Source organism: Erinaceus europaeus, chromosome 1, assembly GCF_950295315.1.
Source record: "Erinaceus europaeus chromosome 1, mEriEur2.1, whole genome shotgun sequence".
In the NCBI taxonomy this organism is placed as follows: Eukaryota; Metazoa; Chordata; class Mammalia; order Eulipotyphla; family Erinaceidae; genus Erinaceus; species Erinaceus europaeus.
Window position 1 is genome coordinate 196,384,280 of NC_080162.1, and position 18,119 is coordinate 196,402,398.

Here is an 18,119-nt window from a genome sequence, read left to right on the forward strand (position 1 = left end):
GAACCAGGCTTGGCTTTCTCACCTCCAGGCATTCTGTGTTCAGGTCCTTTCCTTCTGAGATGTGGATACCCCATCTCCTACCACCTTACCCTTGCTTGTCTTTGTTTCTTCTTTCAAGAGGCTCTTTCACTGGCCCCCATTACTCCTCCTCCCTCCCCTCGCACACAGTTAACTTAGATGCTAGATTCTAGTTACAACTGTTTAGCTGCAAATTGAGTCTTTCTTTGGGTGGGTTGGTAAGTTAGTGCAGCTCAGAGTCCCTCAGTTTTCTGATTGTGATAGGAGGGTCACTTTCCCTACAGTGACAGCATAATAGCGAATTCTAACTGTGTGTCATACCTAGTGACAGAGGGCTATGCAGATGGGAGTTGGCCCTTCCCTCATCCACTCTCTCTCCTCTGCCATGGGCCTAATTTAACACCTCTCTGAATTCCCAGCGTCCAGGATGAAGGAGTCACCAACAAGTGATGGATAGTTGGTAGGTGGATGGTCTACTACTTTTGTTTTTTTAAATTTTTTTTAAGGTTTAAATTGCTTTAGGACTTTAAAGGTCTCTCAGGCACTTACTACGTTGTCCCTGGACCTTCAAACTTGTATTACCGCCACCCCCAGCCCTCAACTCTACCCGCCCGTCCCATCTTGCCCTGGGATCTGAAAAGGTCGCTCCTCTTTTCCCTGCAAAGCCACCGTTTCCATGCTGGAGGGCAAACCCCACAGGAAGACTGAGCATGCTCGCGGCCCAGGCGGGCTGGGGAGGGCAGTGGGCTGCGGGTCCAGCAGCTGGCGCCCTCCGCAGGCCGGAGGGCGAGCGGGCGGGGTTTGGGCGGCGGGGCAGCCCGCGGGGCCCTGTGCGCTCAGGCCGCCTGGCCGCGGGGAGAGGCCCGAGCTTGGCGAGCGAGCGCGGCACGGCGCGGACAGGCAGGCGCGCAGCCTCCGGGCGGTGCGCAGCGGGTGCGGGAAGCCGGGCCAGACAGCCAGCCAGCCAGCCAGCCAGCCGCGGGGCGGGGCGGGGCTGCTTCTCCAGGCCGCGAGGGCGCGCTGCGAGCTGCGTGGGGTCTAGCCGCGTCCTGGCGCGGGAAGGAGACTAGCAAGGGCGCGGAGGTGCGCGGCGCGGTGCGGGGCGGAGGGCGGGAGCCTGGAGCGCAGGCACCCAGTGGCTTCTCTTCTCCTCTGCCGCGGAGGCGGAGAATCCCCTCCACCGCAGTTAGCACCTTGCCCACTAGCAGTGTAGACGAAGGACCCAGGCTGCCCGGAGGCCGCGACAGGGCAGCTGTTGCTCGAAGAGGCGGACAGCTGCGGAGTTCTATAACCATAGCAACCGCATCCGAAGCGAGGAAGAGGCAGCGAGGGCAGCATCTTCATCGCTGCTCTTCCTCTAGGCAGCACCACCACCGGGGAGACCTGAGACCCAGCTAGCAGGTGCTTGGACTCCAGCCCGCTCTGCTCACCTCACCGACGCTGCAAGTACTGGCTGTTGAAGAAGGCAAGAAGAAAAGAGAAAAAGAGAAAAAAAAGAAAGAAAAAAGAAAGAAAGAAAAGAAGAGAGCAAGGCACCCAGGAGAGGTGGTCTGAGGAGGTGAGAGAGGGGAGCCCTGCAGTAGAAGACAGGTAGGTTAAGAGCGCTCCGGGGTCAGCAGCAGCTACGAAACTCCTCTGGGGCAGTGACGTTTCTGCAAGCTCGGTTGCTCGTTGGATAGCTTTTTATTACTTAACAGGGATTCCACCGCGAAAAGTGGTTCATCACCTTCTGTCTCGCTCAGTCTCGCTAACCTCTCGCAGCACATTTGGACAGATGTTGAGAGGGCAAGAGGAGAAACCCTATGGTGGTGAGGAGCTGGGCTAGTGAGGTGGTCTTCCTAGGTGTCCCAGATGGAGGCTGAGGGTCTGTGACAGCACCCCCCCACCCCGTGAATACAAGCAGGTTCAGGAGAAATAATGCTGCCTGGAGGAGAGGCAGTAGTTGCACTTCTCTGTGTTCCAGGCTGATCTAGAGTCCTGTTCTTGCTGTGGTTTGACTAGGGACATGGATGAGGGTGGCACTAAGGCTAAGCTATGACAGAGAAAAGGAACTGAGCACACACCATCTCTGGATCTAGAAAGTAATTTTCAAACCTGGCAACAGGAGGGGACCTTTGGACCGAGGCAGGAGTAACTATTAGCATTTTGTGACCCAGGAGTATTCCCGGATTCTATCACATTATTGCTGTTGGCTATTGGGGGTGGAGTGGGAATAGATGTAGAATTATAAAGTAGAATTCAAGAATGCCTACTACACTTCTCACTTCATTTGTCCCCCTCTTCTCCTCCATCATTGCCAGCCAGACTCCTTTGATATAATAACACCCATTGCTCCCCATGGCCACCTTTAGGACTCCAGCCATTGTTAATCTACCTCATTTTTAGATAGCTAGAGAATTCTGTTTCTGAATTTGATCTAGGGAGATACTATTTTCCATCAGCTTTTGAAACTCTTGCTATTAAGAGATGTGTCAGAGCCATGAGCCATGCTAGCCACACAGAGTGATAAGCTGTTAACCACAACTGCAGTCTAGAAGTGGTGGGGGGAGATAGTGGTAGAGACTTGGGAATGATTCCAAATCCAGGGAAGCCAAGACTCTGGAAGCCCATAAAGAACGGAGATAAACTTAGGTAAATAATTTTGTTTTGAGGGCTCTTGCATGTGGGTAAGTGGGTCTCTGGATAATGTCCAGGATGGAGGACCATTGACTTCTAATGGGCTCTCTAGATATTCTGGCCTCAAGGGGGGACCTTGGTAAAATCCAGTTAAAAGGCTATGTTCTTTAATTGGGCTTTTAATTTGTGCTGCATTATGTTGGCTGAGGTGTTGTGATTTAAACAGTATTTCATCTGGGATGAGGTCATTTGAGGATGGTACTAGTGTATTTCAGGCAGATGGTAAGGTTTAGGGAAAAAAATGATAAGATTGGGCAGTCAAAAATCCATGAATTTGAACTCCAATTGCATCATATATTTGCCATGTGACCTTGAATTGATTCTCATCATCAGAACACTCTTCTGTCATCTCTAAAATGGGGAAACAATTAAGTAGCTGGTCAGGGTCTTGTGACAGTCAAGTGGATGATGGATAGGATGGATGGGAAAGAACTATTAAGAGCTTCAAGTGCCAGGGCCAGGTGGTGGTGCACCTTGTTGAGTGCACATGTTACAATGTGCAAGGACTCAGGTTTGAATCCCCAGTTCCCACCTGCAGGGGGAAGGCTTCATGAGTGGTGAAGCAGTGCTGCAGGTATCTCTCTGCCTCTCATCCTCTCTATTCCCCCCCCTCCCTCTTGATTTCTGGCTGTCTCTATCCAGTAAATAAAGGTAATAAAAAAATAAAAAAATAACTTCAAGTGCCATGCAAATAAAGTTGATTATAATTTTCTAAAAGACCAGTAGTCCTCAGTATAAGAGGGAGTAGAAATATTGGCTGGTGACTCACAGTTGGAACACCTTAGTCTTGTCCATGTTGCTCTCAGGGAACCATGAGAGCTTTGTCTGAGGAAATATAATTCATCCAGGTTTGTTTATGATGTTGAAGGTCAAAGACCTTGCCATCAAATTCATCTAGTCTTGAGATAGTGAAGTCTGCTCACTCCATGGTTGAATCAGTGAAACGTTTGACAGTGTAAGCATGTTTTTTTCACTTAGTGGGAATCTCATTTAGATGTCGGTTCGAGGGACACACAGCCACAATGCGGGCAAGATTCACCTTCATACAACTCCGCTCCAACTCTGCCAGACATTTACCTAGTGTTCTCCACCTTTGGGTGGATGCTTCCAGTGTGACTGAATTGCTGAGGGCACCACGTTGTAACATATCATTCCCCGGTCATTAGTGCACCTACTTCTGCTCCTGCTGGTTTCTCTGCCCCATGACCATTTGTCATGCCCCACTTCAAAAATGTCTCATCCTATGGGCATCCTTTGGATACTTTCTTCCCTGTTTTCTCAGAGCACTTGAGACCTGCTCTGTAACCTTACACACCTGCCTGCTCTGTCTTTACAGTTCATATTTCTGGAGGGAAGGAACTCTGATCATGGTTGTGAGCCTAGCATGCAAGATAGTAATTTCCATGGCAGTGGTTTCTGATTGAACAAAATCTTGCCTGCAGCAGCAACACCTGATAGAAAGAGTCTCACGGAGGCTGCGCCTGCCACCTTTCCCAGCTCGGTAAATGCGGTAATCCGGAAGACTACTCACTGGTTTGTTGTGCATTATTTAGGGTCAGTCCTATGAAACAGAGTTAGAGAGAACAGAAACACATTGAGGGAGAACGGAAACACATAGTGTGCATTACATACTCATTTTCTTTCAAGTGGGCACTTTAGAATAACTGTAATCTCACGGTGAATGGCCTTCATATACATTTGCTGAAAACATCTGATGGGATATTTTGAATTTGAAATGTATTTCCTCCCCTTCAGTTTTCCCTTTGATTTCAGCTACTAGCACAATGGAAAAGCACACAGACTGGATCAAAGAAAACCTTGCTTTGAATTTTGCAGCCTATGCATGATTCCCTTTGGGCCTCAGTTTCCTCGTTTAGTTTTATTACCTAAATGGTAGTCTCGGTAACCTTTCCCGTTTCACAGAGATGCCAGGTGTTTGAAGTGAATTAATAGCTGTGAAGCAAAGCAGTTCATAACCTGTAGAAAAACACTCCTAAGTCTTTATGTTTGTTGGGATTATTTTTGTTTGGTTGTTGACTAGAAATGAGCAAAAATTCTATGTCTAATCATACAGTCATACAAGATAAGCTATAAACCCTGGGTCATCTCCTTAGTAGATATGTGTGACCATTAGTGGATCATTTCCCTCTCTCAGCTAGTTGCTTTTTCTGTACATCATTATGACTGCAACCTTTCAGGATGTGTTAGACAGATTTGCATTTAAACAATGTACTTAGGGCATGATGGGTGCAATTCCCGCGTGATGGGTCTGAGTTACCAGTGATGTAAATTTTTTAGAATCTTGTGAAATGTCCTATATGTGTATCCTCCTCCTAGTTCACCTCTTTCTGAGACAGGAGAAATACAAGGGAGGAGACCATTAGTCAATAGGTAGTGGAATCTCCCTCATTAAGGGACGACATCTCATGAGGGATATTCCAAAGAAGCAAAATAGCCTCAACATTTAGATTTCTTAGAAGTGGAAACTAAGACCTCACTCCACCTCTACTACTGTTTGCTCCTAGAGTCCTCACCTGCCTTACTCTCCTTTGTGGCTTGGTTTCTTCAACTGTAAATGAGCTGGGTGATTCCAGTGACATGTCTAAAGGTTTTTCATTGTTCACATATAATCTGTTTCTTCTCACCAAAGTTCTGTTTGTGGCATCTTCCTTTTTTTTTTTTTTTTTTTTTTGTCAACACTTAGCACTTACCTAGACCCTACTTTTTTATGCATACCCATATCAATACATGCATGATTCTCTTCTTTGAGAACTTCTCCAAGTCTATGGTTAGAATGCCCTAAAGGAGCCTGGAATGCTGAGACTTGTTGATTATCCCACATCATAGCTCCTCATCTCATCTCAGTAGAGCATTTCATTTGTAAGATGTAATACTTGCAGTACTGCTTCACCATTTGTGAAGCTTCCTCCTTGCAGAGTCTTAATCTAGGACCTTGCACTTAGAATATGTATGCCATGCTCGGTGTGCCACCTCCTGACCTAGGAATTTCTAAATTGAGACTGAGGGAAAGGCCATCAGAAAGAAGTGGCTTGCAAAGCTCTCATGGCAAGAGGTAGCAAAGAAGTGAAAGGAATGAACACGATTTGAACTTGGGATGAAGTGATTTCTCTTCGTGGGGGGGGAGGAAGAGAGAGAGAGAGAGAGACTGACTCTATCTTTGAGAGTTTTGTCAGCTAGAGGTGCTTGTCCTCTCATCTGAAAGTCATGAGCACCATGAAAACGTTTAAAGTAGAGCAGAACACATTATCCAACTGCAGAGCAGAAATCAAACTAGAGATGGTGACTTAATAACTAAGAAGTATTTTTACTTCCTAGGAGACTTTGAAAATGAAAGATGCGGGGTCGGCGGTGGCGCAGTGGGTTAAGCGCATGTGGCGCAAAGCGCAAGGACCTGCGTAAGGATCCTGGTTGGAGCCCCCGGCTCCCCACCTGCAAGGGAGTCGCTTCACAGGCGGTGAAGCAGGTATGCAGGTGTCTGTCTTTCTCTCCCCCTCTCTGTCTTCTCCTCCTCTCTCCATTTCTCTCTGTCCTATCCAATAACGAACGATGTCAACAATGGCAATAATAATAACCACAACAAGGCTACAACAAGGGCAACAAAAGGGGGAAAAATGGCCTCCAGGAGCGGTGGATTCATGGTGCAGGCACCGAGCCCAGCAATAACCCTGGAGGAAAAAAAAAAATAAAATTAAAGATGCTTGAATTTAGGCAATTGCAGTTGGAATGAAGAGAGGCAGTGGATAGGAGGCAGGAAGGAAAAGCTTACTAAGGAGAGAGTAGTGTTAATAAGTGGGACAATGACAGTCATTTCTCAGAGAATTATAATGGTACATTTTAGGTACTTATGACCCTTGGGTAAGTCAGAAAAAAGTGACTGGGGGAGATTATGGCTTAAATTTAGAGATTATTTTCCTTTTTATTTAAAAAATTATTTTATTTATATATTGAATAAGGACAGCCAGAAATGGAGGACAGGGGTGATAGAAAGGGAGAGAGACAGAGACACCTGCAACACTACTTCACCACTCACCAAGCTTTCCCCCTGCAAGTGGAGGCTGGGGGCTAGAAGCTGGATCCTTGTGCACTGCAACATGTGTATTCAACCCGGTGCACCACCACCCGGCCCTGAGATTAATTTCCATCACTATACAATCACTCTGGTTCAAGCTCTTTAACCTCTCTCTCTGTCTGTCTGTCTGTCTGTCTGTCTGTCTCTCTCTCTTCTTTATTGGGGGATTAGTGGTTTACAGTTGACAGTAAAATACAGTATTTTGTACATGTGTAATATTTCTCAGTTTTCCACATAACAATCTACCTCCCCACCTCAGGTCCTACCCTGCCCACATGTTCCAGGACTTGAACACTTGCCCACCCCAGAGTCCTTTACTTTGGTGCAATACACCAACTCCAGTCCAAATTCTGCTTTGTGTTTCCCCTTCTGTTCTTATTTCTCAACTTCTGTCTATGAGTGAGGTCATCCCTATATTCATCCTTCTCTTTCTGGCTTCATTTACTTTACATGACTCCTTCAAACTCCCTCCAAGATGAAGTGAGGAAGGTGAGTTCACCATTTTTAATAGCTGAGTAGTATTCCATTGTGTATATAGACCACAACTTCCTCAGCCACTCATCTGTTCTTGGACACCTGGGTTGCTTCCAGAATTTGGCCCTTTAGTCTGTCTCTTCCCTGGTTTGATAATCTAGGGTCTGAACTGCCATTCTGATTTTCCCTCCCCACAATCTGCTCTGCATTTAGCAGTTAGTGACATCTTATTGGATAGAGACAGTCAGAAGTCAGGAAGGAAGAGTGGCATAGAGAAGGAGAGAGATAGACATTTGCAGCACTGCTTCAGTGCTCACAGAGCTTTCTCCCTGCAGGTGGGAACTGAGGGCTTGAATCCCGTTTCTTACATGCTGTATAACGTGTGCTCAGCCAGCTGTGCTACCACCTAACCAACAGAATTTTCTTAATAATGATATTCCATTGTATCTGTGTGCCAATATGCCTGACTTTATTTTGTGATTTGTTGAACCTACAGATTGTTTCTTTACCATGACTTTTATGACTAACACTGCATTGAACATGGGAGTGAAATTTCTTTTAGAATTCTGATTTCAATTGCTTTGGGCTGCTGAGTCATATTGTGAAGTTTTATTTATTTTTTTTTGAGAAGCTTGCATATTGTTTTCTAGAGTAATTATGCCAATTTGCAATTCTATCAACAGCCTGACTTCCCTTTTCTTCCTGTCCTTAATAACACTTGCTACGTTTTTAAAATAGCCATTCTAACAGGAATGAAGTTGAGAGTTCATATGGTCTTGATTTGTGACTGACAAGTGCTAGTGATATTGACAAGTACCTGTGGGCCATATGTTTGTTTTCTTTGAAAGTAAGCCAGCTCTTATTCTTGCCATCTTTTTACTTGGAGTATTATTGTCTTGGTATTGAATTGTATTATTCCCTGTGTATTTTACATATTAACTGATCATATGCCTTTCAAATAATTTCTTTCCACTTCACAGCTTGCTCTTTTTATTTATTTATTTATTTTTACTCTGTTGAGCATTTCCTTTTCTGGACTAAAATGTTTTAGTTTTATATGCGCCACTCATTTATTTATTTATTTTTGTTTGTTTGAGTTGTCTATGCTTTTAATGCTGTTTCAGAACAACACAAGTAATTGCCAAGACCAATATTAAGGAAGTTTTTTTTTTTATTCTTTCTCCTAGAATTTTTTTTTCCATTTTAGATATTACATTTAACTCTTTAGTCAATTTTAAATTCATTTTTCTGTGCATGATGTAAGATAAATGTTTAGGTTTTACCTTTCTGTATGTTAATATTTTAGTTTTCTTGATACAATTTGTTGGGGAAAGCATCCTTTCCACCTATATTCATGTCACCATTACCAAAAATTAGATAACCATATTAATGCAGGCTTTTTTCTGATCTGTTTACTATTATTAGTTTATGTGTATGTTAATATGCTAGTGCCATGATCCCTTAAATATTATAATTTTTTAAAAAAAATTATTTATTCTCTTTTGTTGCCCTTGTTGTTTTATTGTTATAGTTATTATTGTTGTTGTTATTGATGTCATCCTTGTTGAATAGGACAGAGAAAAATGGAGAAAGATGGGGAAGACAGAAAGGGGGAGAGAAAGGGGGCTTGAACCATGATCCTTATGCCGCCGGCCGGTCCATAAGCTTAACCCGCTGTGCTACTGCCCAACTCCCAAATACTATACATTTTTTATAAAGAAAACAACTTATGAGAATTGGGCAGTAGCTCAGCGGATTAAGCTCACAGGGCACAAAGCACAAGGCCCAGCTTAAGGATCCTGGTGGAGCTCCAGGCTCCCCACCTGCAGGGGAGTCACGTCACAGGCGGTGAAGCAGGTCTGCAGGTGTCTATCTTTCTCTCCCCCTCTCTGTCTTCCCTTTCTCTCTCCATTTCTCTCTGTCCTATCCAACAACAACGACATCTATAACAACAACAACAACAACAACAACAACAATAATAACTACCACAACAATTAAAAAAGGGGGGCAACAAAAAGGAGGAAAAATCAAAACAAATTAAAAAAACCTGTAGGGGGGGGTCACTTCACAAGTGGTGAAGCAGGTCTGCAGGTGTCTTTCTTCCTCTCTATCTTCCTTTCCCCTCTCAATTTCTCTCTGTCCTATCCAAAAAATAAAAATAAAGAAGAAGCCACAGGAGCAGTGGATTCATAGTGCAGGCAGTGAGCCCCAGCAATAATAAAATAAAATAAAATATTTATAACTGCTTAAACAGTTTCAGCCCAAAGTCAGAATTACTCAATTTACAAACTTGATACATTAAACACTTAGACTAAAGAAATGTATACTGAGACTGACACGAAGCAGTTATAGAACTTGAAATATTAAATGTATCTTCCCCTGGCATATTGAGTTAATTAGTGATTTATACGATTCTAAGTTAATAGGATTATAGTTTCACACTGCTCCCATTATCAAAGGACTATTTCTGCATACTGAACCCCATAAGGTGAGCTTAAAAGCCCCCAGCCCAGAGTCCTTTACTTTGCTACAATACACCAAACCCAGTCCAAGTTCTACCTTGTGTTTTATCTTAATGTTCTAATTTCTCAGCTTCTGTCTGTGAGTGAGATCATCCTCTATTCATCCTTGTCTTTCAGGATTATCTCACATAACCTGTTTCTTTTAGTTCCATCCAAGATGAAGTGAAGAAGGTGAATTCGCTATTCTTAATAGCTGAGTAGTATATATATATATATATATCACAACTTTCTCAGCCACTCATATGTTGTTGGGCACCTAGGTTGCTTTCATGTTTTGGCTACTACAAATTGTGTTGCTATGAAGATAGGTGTACACAAATCTTTTTGAATGGGTGTGTTTGGTTTCTTAGGGTATATCCCCAGGAGAGGAATTGCAGGGTCATAGGGTAGGTCTATGTCTAATTTACTGAGAGTTTTCCAGACTGCTATGCACACTGGTCGGACCAATTTAAAAGGAGGGTTCATTGTACCCCCACCAACCTTAACTCCATTTGTTGCTGCTACCTTTTCTAACATATAACATTTTCACAGGGATGAAGTGGTATCTCATTACTGTCTTTATGTGTATTTCTCTGACCGTCAATGGCTTGGAGCATTTTTTTCATGTCTGTTGGCTTTTTGGATCCTCTCCTCAGTTTTGGATGGGGTCCTTTGTTTTTTGTGCTGCTGAGTTTGGTGATCTCTTTGTATAATTTGGCTATTAGTCTTTTGCCTGATGTATGGCATTTAATGATCTTCTCCCACTCTTTAAGGAGGCACTTTTTCTTTTGCTATACAGAAGCTTTTCAAATTGATGTAACCCTGTGGCTTTATTTTTTTATTTTGTCTTACTTGCAATTGGATTTATATCATTGAAGATGCCTATAAAATTTAGTTGAAAAAAAGTGCTGCTACTATTTTTCTCTAAGTACTTAATGGTTTTTGGTCTAACATCCAAGCTGTTGATCAATTCTGAGTTTATTTTTATATGTGGTGAAATACAGTGGTTCAGTTTCATTCTTCTGCACCTTCAACCAAGTTTTTCCAACACCATTTTTTGAAAAGACTCTCCTCTCTTCATTTAATAGTTTGGGTCCCCTTGTCAAAAACTTGATGACTATAGGTATGGGGCTTATTTCTGGGCTATCAGTTCTGTTCCGCTATTTATTGTGTATAGTATCAGGCAGTTCTGTTTCTAAGGGCTCTATAATATAGTTTGACTTCTGGGAGTGTGATGCCTCCAGTTTTGTTCTTTGTTCTTAGGATTGTTTTGGTGAGTCTGGATATTTTCTGGTTCCAGATAAATCTTTTTAGCTTTTAATTTCCCTGTTAGTACAGATTTATTTGTACCTCAAATATTTTTTTACTTGAAGTCTTCATTGTCATTAGATTCTAGGAACAGTTTTACCTTAATTCCCTCTTTGGTAAGAAGTGTACTGTTGAGTTTCCATATTTTGAGACTTTCACTAATTTTCTGTTTGTTATTGAGTGTTAGTTTAGTTCTTCGATATTGTACTACAAGAAGATGCTTGAGATGATTTCAATGCTCTTGAAGTTATTGACACTGTCTTTGTGTCCTGACTATATGGTCTATCCTTGAGAATATTCCATGTGGTCTTGAAAAGAATGAGTATTCCTCTTTCTTTGGGGTAAAGGGCTCTGAAAATATCCAGTAAGTCTAATCTATGTAACACTTTATTTACTTCTCTTGTTTCTTTATAAATTATCTTCCTAGGTGGTCTGTCAATTAGAGAAAATGGTTGTTGTATTATTCTACTATTACAGTGTTGCTGTTGATGTATTTTGTAGCTCTTTCAGTAGATGTTTGACATAGATCTCTGGCCTTTCATTGGTGCACAGATGTTAAAAAGAATTTGTTTGATTTTTGTTTTGACTGATTGATACTCAGATCGATACTCGAATCTTTATGTAATGTCCATCCCTATCTTTAGTTACTTTATTTATTTTAAAATATCTTATGTCAGGTATAAGCATAGCTGTTCCTGTCCTTTTTTGTTATCCATTAGCTTGCATGATAATTTCCCACCCTTTCATTTTGTGTCTGTGTTTGTTTTACTGAGTTTGGTGGGATTCCTGCAGACAACATATGGTTGAGTGTGTTTTCTGATGTGTCTTCCTACTCTGTGTCTTTTAATGGGTGAAATCAAGCCATTGACTTTTATTGATATTATGGATTTAAGATATTTCATTACCGTTATTCTGAACTTTTCTTAGTGTTATGATATATGGTATGTTTTTTGAACTTCTTGCAGAGCAAGTTTGCTGATAGTTGATTCCTTCATCTGTTGCTTGTCTGAGAAGGTTTTTATCCTTCCATCTAGTCTGAATTACAGTCTATCAGCATATATTGTTCTTGGCTGACGTCCTTTCTAATTGTGTGCTCAATATATATCTTACCATTCTCTTCTATCTTTTAGAGTTTGCATGGTGAAATCTGCTGATAAAATCTTAAGAGTTTTCTTTTGTATGTGACTTTTTGTTTTACTTTTGCAGCCTTCAGAATCCTTTCTTTATCCTTACTCCATTCCATTCTAACTACAGTGTGTCCAGGAGTCTATAGGTTTGGATTGATTTTGTGTGGGTCTCTCTGGAATTCTTGGATCTTTATGACCTTTCTGTTGTTGAGAATGAAGAAGTTTTCTTCTATTATCTCTTGTAGTATGCTTTCTTCTCCTTCCTCTATTTCTTCCTCTGGAAAGCCAGTAATGTGTATATTACTTCTTATGAGTTCACCTCATATGTCTCTGTTGTTATTTTCAGTGTCTTTTAATCTTTTTAGTTATTTTGCTTCTTTCTTAGTTTTCTCTAGTTCATCTGTAACCTTGCTAATTCTGTTTTCTGCCTCAAATATTCTGCTCTTACTTCTCTCAGTTGTTTTCTTTAGTTCCGTTATTATTATTATTATTATTATTATTATTTTACCCTGTTCAATTATTGTGTTAGCTTGTTAAGCTAATGGGACTCTTACCTCAGCGATTTAAGCTTTCATCTCCTTAATTACCTCAAGATAGTTTGTGATTTCTTTCAGTCTCATTTTGTTTCCCCCTTTCTGATAAGGTTTCTCTCAATAGCTTTCCTCACTCCTATGATTTTGCCTCAGTTAATGCTTGGATGTTTTCCTCATTTTTATTTGCTTCTGGCCTGTTGTAATTTTTTCTTGGCTTCTATCCTGGTTCCTTTCTGCTGTTTTTTTTTTTGGGGGGGGGTTGCTTGTTTGTTTTTTGGGGGTTGGGATTGACCATTACATTTGGTGACTTTTCAAATTTGTGTTCTGGGTGCTATTTACAGATTATGTGAATTAGCCTCTGATCTTTGGTTCCTGGACCCATGAAGCCAGTCAGATTTTGTGTCTCAAGAGTGGGTGGACCTATAATTCTTTTTTTTTTCCTCCAGGTTATTGCTGGGCTCAGTGCCTGCACCATGAATCCACTGCTGCTGGAGGCCATTTTTCCCCCTTTTGTTACCCTTGTTGTTGTAGCCTCGTTGTACTTATTATTATTGCCATTGTTGATGTTGTTCGTTGTTGGATAGGACAGAGAGAAATGGAGAGAGGAGGCGAAGACAGAGAGGGGGAGAGAAAGATAGACACCTGCAGACCTGCTTCACCACCTGTGAAGCGACTCCCCTGCAGGTGGGGAGCCGGGGGCTTGAAGCAGGATCCTTATGCGGATCCTTGCGCTTTGCGTCACATGCGCTTAACCCACTGACCCACCGCCTGACCCCCTGGACCTATTATTCTAAAGGTGACATCACTGCTTTTGGAAAAATGAGAGATAGGGTCTTTTGTGTTCATATTTAGGATAGAAGTAGACAATGGAAACAGCAAGATTGCGCCTTCACAAGTTCCTGGACACAAGTTCTTCTGTTCCATATTTCCTTTTTTTTTTTTTTTTTTTCCAATTTCTTCTTTTTTTAAAAGATTTTAAAAAATATTTATTTATTCCCTTTTGTTTTCCTTGTTGTTTTATTGTTGTAGTTATTATTGTTGTTGTTATTGATGTCATTGTTGTTGGATAGGACAGAGAGAAATGGAGAGAGGAGGGAAAGACACAGAGGGGGAGAGAAAGATAGACACCTGCAGACCTGCTTCACCACTTGTGAAGTGACTCCCCTTAGGTGGGGAGCTGGGGGCTTGGACCAGGATCCTTATGCCCGTCCTTGTGTTTTGTGCTACCTGCACTTAACCCACTGGCCCTATTTTCTTTTGTATACTTTTGATGTCAGAAAATGTAATGCCTCTACTTTTGTATTGTAATGGAAGAATTTTATCTGGGAAATGAAGGTGAAACAATGAAGGTTCACCTAGAGTATAGAGATAAGTGGAAGAATGTAATATGAAATATAGACTTGGAAGAAACAATTTCAGGAAATTCAGGTTATATGGAAGTGAGAATGGCCCAACCAAGGTAAATAGGAATGGAGAAGAAAAAAAGTTGGAAAACTTTAAGGCAGTAGAATGTTGGGGAATGCTGGGTAATTTAACATACTCGTAAGAGTGAAGAACTATATAAAGGATGTTTCTTATTTTTCTTACTGGTTTGTTGGATTGAACCTGTTACTGTTTATTGGCCTTGGGAAATTTGGGATGAATAAATTTTAAGGAGGAAGTTATGAGTTCTTTTTAAATATATATATAGTGTGTGACAATTTTAAGCACTTATATATCAAACTCAGGTAATATTTCTTGGTGGAATATATAGACTTAGGGAATTATCAGATATTAATTAAGACAATGGAAGTAGAAAGGATCATATAGAGTGAATAACTGAAAATGTGCTTTTAAATACACAAGATCTATACCAATGTACATCTCAAAACTAAAATAGAAACTTTTATGTTCATGATATTTCACTGTATTTTCACAGTCAGCTAAAGTGTATCAACCTTTTAGTATCTAGCCATGGATTTTGCTTTACTTTTCTCCTTGGATTTTTGTCATTATTTGCAATATTACTGTAGATGCATATGTCTACTTTTTATTTTATTGATTTTATTTTTGGTACACCAGATTTTCTCACATCTTCCTTCAATGTGATGGGGGTTAGACTGGAATCTGAATCATCTACATAGCAGAGCAATACACTATCCAAGTGAGTGATTTCATTGGACCTCAGGTTGCCTTTCTCATTCATTTCATTTCAGAAAGAGGTAGAAGGAGAGAATTGAGTTGAGCTCACTTTTATGGTTCCAACTCTGAGAGAAAAATCTACTTAGAATTACTGAGCAGAGCAGTCTTTCAGTTGAAAAAAAATAATGGGAGCATAGATCAACTGTGAATACTGTACAGTCTCCTAACCTAGCTGGCAAATTTTGATTATATTTTTGTCATTCTTTGATATGTTTGCAATAATTTAATATCATGGAAGTACCTGGACAACAACTCTCCTCTTTCTTTCAATTCGTTCCTCTCACCCTCTTCCGTCCAACTCTGCTCCTTTCTACATATGAGATCTATGCTATTCTTCACTCGTTCCAACAGCTTAGTTGTTATTTCAACTTCTCTCTAGGGTAGTACATGTAACTCTAATAACCTTGGCCTTAGTATTATTAACTCTAAAACTCCAACAATAGGATACATAGGTATTTCAATGAATGATATTAAACTTGACCGATTGTTATATAGTTCATATATAGCAGGTTATTAATTCAAGGTTATTGCAACTATAGACTAATTTGTGTGCTTCAATATCAGAAGAATTGCACATGTGAGTCTATTCGATAAATATTGTTGGGAAAATTGGGCTGAAACATGCATATACCAAAGTGAACTCCCAGTGGATCAAAGATTTAGATGTTAGGTCAGAAACAATCAAATATTCAGAACGATGAAGTCACCTTCACCTCATCTTGACTGAAGCTTGTAGGCATCATTTATATGAGATAAACCAGGAAGATAAGGATGAGAATGGGATACTTTCACTTGAGGCAGAACTTAAGAAACAAGAAAAGAAAGGAAAAAAAAAAAAACCAAAAAAACAGAATAAACCTTGAACTGGGCTTAGTGTTTTGTACCAAGGCAAAGGACTCTGGGGAAGGAGGCTGGGGAGAGGGTGAGCGGTGGCTTTGGGGTACTGGTGCATGATGGTAGAAAAGGATCTAGATTGGAAGTGGCAGAGCTTTGCAGACACCTACTGTGGTGAAATGAGAAATTTTACCCATCTGTCAAAAACTGTACTGTAAACGGTTAACACCCCCCCCCCAATAACAGAAAAAGATGGTAAGACTGAAATCCCACTATGACAACTAAGCAACCTCAAAGACTTTCCTTAAATAGACGCCAAGGGCTATTCACCAAGTGGACTTTTGCAAGCTACATGAAGGAACTTAGGAGACATCCTTGTCTTAGTTGTCTTTAAGGGTATCAAGGCATGTTGTTGTGCGCCGCGGAGAAGAGAGAGAGAGGGGGTCCGGAGTGAAGAGGAAACACAAATCTTTATTTGCACTGGCACCTCAGAGTTGGGTGCTAGAGAGGCAGGTTGGGCCACATGGAGGTAGCAAAAGTGGCCGCCTCACGCAGTAACCTTTCCTGTGTCTGAACACTTGAGTGAAGCGCTGGCAAGAGAGCGAGGTGTGGAAGAAGGGCTTTTATTAGGAGTAGCTTTCACGAGAATGGGAAGGGGGAGGAGTAACCATAGCACTCCAGGATAGAATAATAACTCTCGTGAGAATGAGAGGGGGGAGGAGTAACCAAAGCACTCCAGATATAGCGGGGAAATAGACAATGCCCTGAGGGCACAACATGGCTGAACAGGCACTCCGAGAATGTCCCAACTCTTGCGGGAACTAGCAGTAGCCTGAGGGGACAACATGGCAGATGTGACTGCATCAGCACAATTTCCCAGCAAAGGCATGCTTTCACTAAGCATAACTGATGTTCAGAAATATAATAGTGAGTCATCAGAGAAAATCTAAATTTCAGCCTGTATACTGCTTAAGTAAGGCAGGGGAGGATAATTTCTAAAATCAGTTATATCAAAAACTGCAAAAATTAAAGGTATTTAGTGCTTAAAGGACTCTAAGTTGTCTGGAAAATTGATACCAGGGCACACATCATCTTACTGAGATATCACTGCAGGCAAGAAGAGGATGAATACACTACTGGGTTTTATTAAACCTTGCTGATTTTAAATTGGAATATAAAATGATCTAGATGACTAAACTGCCATTCAGCTCATTTAAATAAACTATTTTAAAATAAAGTTGTCCTTAGCACCCATGACCAAAGTAGAATTTCTATAGATCCACATTGTTACATGCTGGCATGTCTTGACCCTGTGAGAGATGGTTCTATTCATGTTCTCTTCAAAAGGACATGAATAGAACAACTGTTTAGCACAAAAATTGTTTTTATAAATTGTTATCTATGACCACCTGTGGTCAGTAGTTTTGTATTCGCTAGCTCAGCTTCTTGCAGTGTTTGCTAATCCTCCAACAGAGACCCTCAGACTCGCTTCCTCCTTTCCTTGTTTAGGCAAGAGATATTGGGAGTGGGAGACTGTGAGCTCTGAAGCCCAACCCAGGTGTGGAGAAGACAGCTTTGCTTCAGGTATAAAAGATGGGAGAAGGCTGAGGGGGGCCTGATGGCCATGGTTGGAGGCATGCCTTTTTGCAAAAGAATAAGTGCCTTGCTTCAACTCCTTATTTTTGCGTTGACAAGCAATTGTAATTGGACGTCATTTACAACAACCTTTTGGGAATATAAAACTAATATGGGCCTAGACTGCAAATGACCCCCTCTCTCCATTGTTGCCAGTTATCTCTATCAGAAACAACAAAACAGACCTCTTTGTGGGCCCCCATAGAACTTGCCCACAACTTGGATCAAATACGGCAGAGAATGTTTTCCATCCTCCAAAGGAAGGCTAGACAACATACTCTTTGCTACACCTGTGGAAGATGGGTCCTGGTATTGGGGCAGCTTGGAAAGTTCCTACTGATTGATGTCCACAGAATGTGAGCTCAGATCTACAGGGATGCAGAGGTCACATAGGATCCTAAGCTGAATATGGGCCCCAGAACACATCAAATCGATGGAGTTTATAGTCAACAATATTTATACTCCTTTCCCATATTTGGGAGCTACTCTCTTCCCTGATCCAGCTTTCTGGTCCTTTTTCCAGCCATGACATCATCTTCCCAGACAATCACCTGGATCCACCTGCTTATCAGATTTCAGGCTCAGGAAAAAACAAAAGAAAAACTAGTATAGCCACAGGCCCTTTGGAATATAACTAAAATATGCCTACTAGCTATCTACAAAACAGAGACTCCCCCAAGTCTTTATCTTCACTATTCCAACCTTTAGGTTAATGATTAATCAAGGATTCCTTTGGCTTTGT

At 41.4% G+C, this 18,119-nt stretch overlaps 1 protein-coding gene across 3 annotated transcripts in view; it reads left to right on the plus strand.

The window, feature by feature from the left end:
• The first annotated feature begins 301 nt into the window (after positions 1-301).
• The window catches only part of FAM135B (family with sequence similarity 135 member B), a 348,640-nt gene continuing 330,822 nt past the window's right edge, over positions 302-18,119 (plus strand). For 2 of the 3 annotated variants that reach the window (XM_060201007.1, XM_060201008.1), the window contains exon 1: positions 302-478. The gene's annotated coding sequence lies outside the window, so the exon portion shown is untranslated. Of the gene's footprint in view, positions 479-1,122; positions 1,609-18,119 lie in introns of those variants that run through there. The other variant, XM_060201011.1, reaches the window with a different exon arrangement.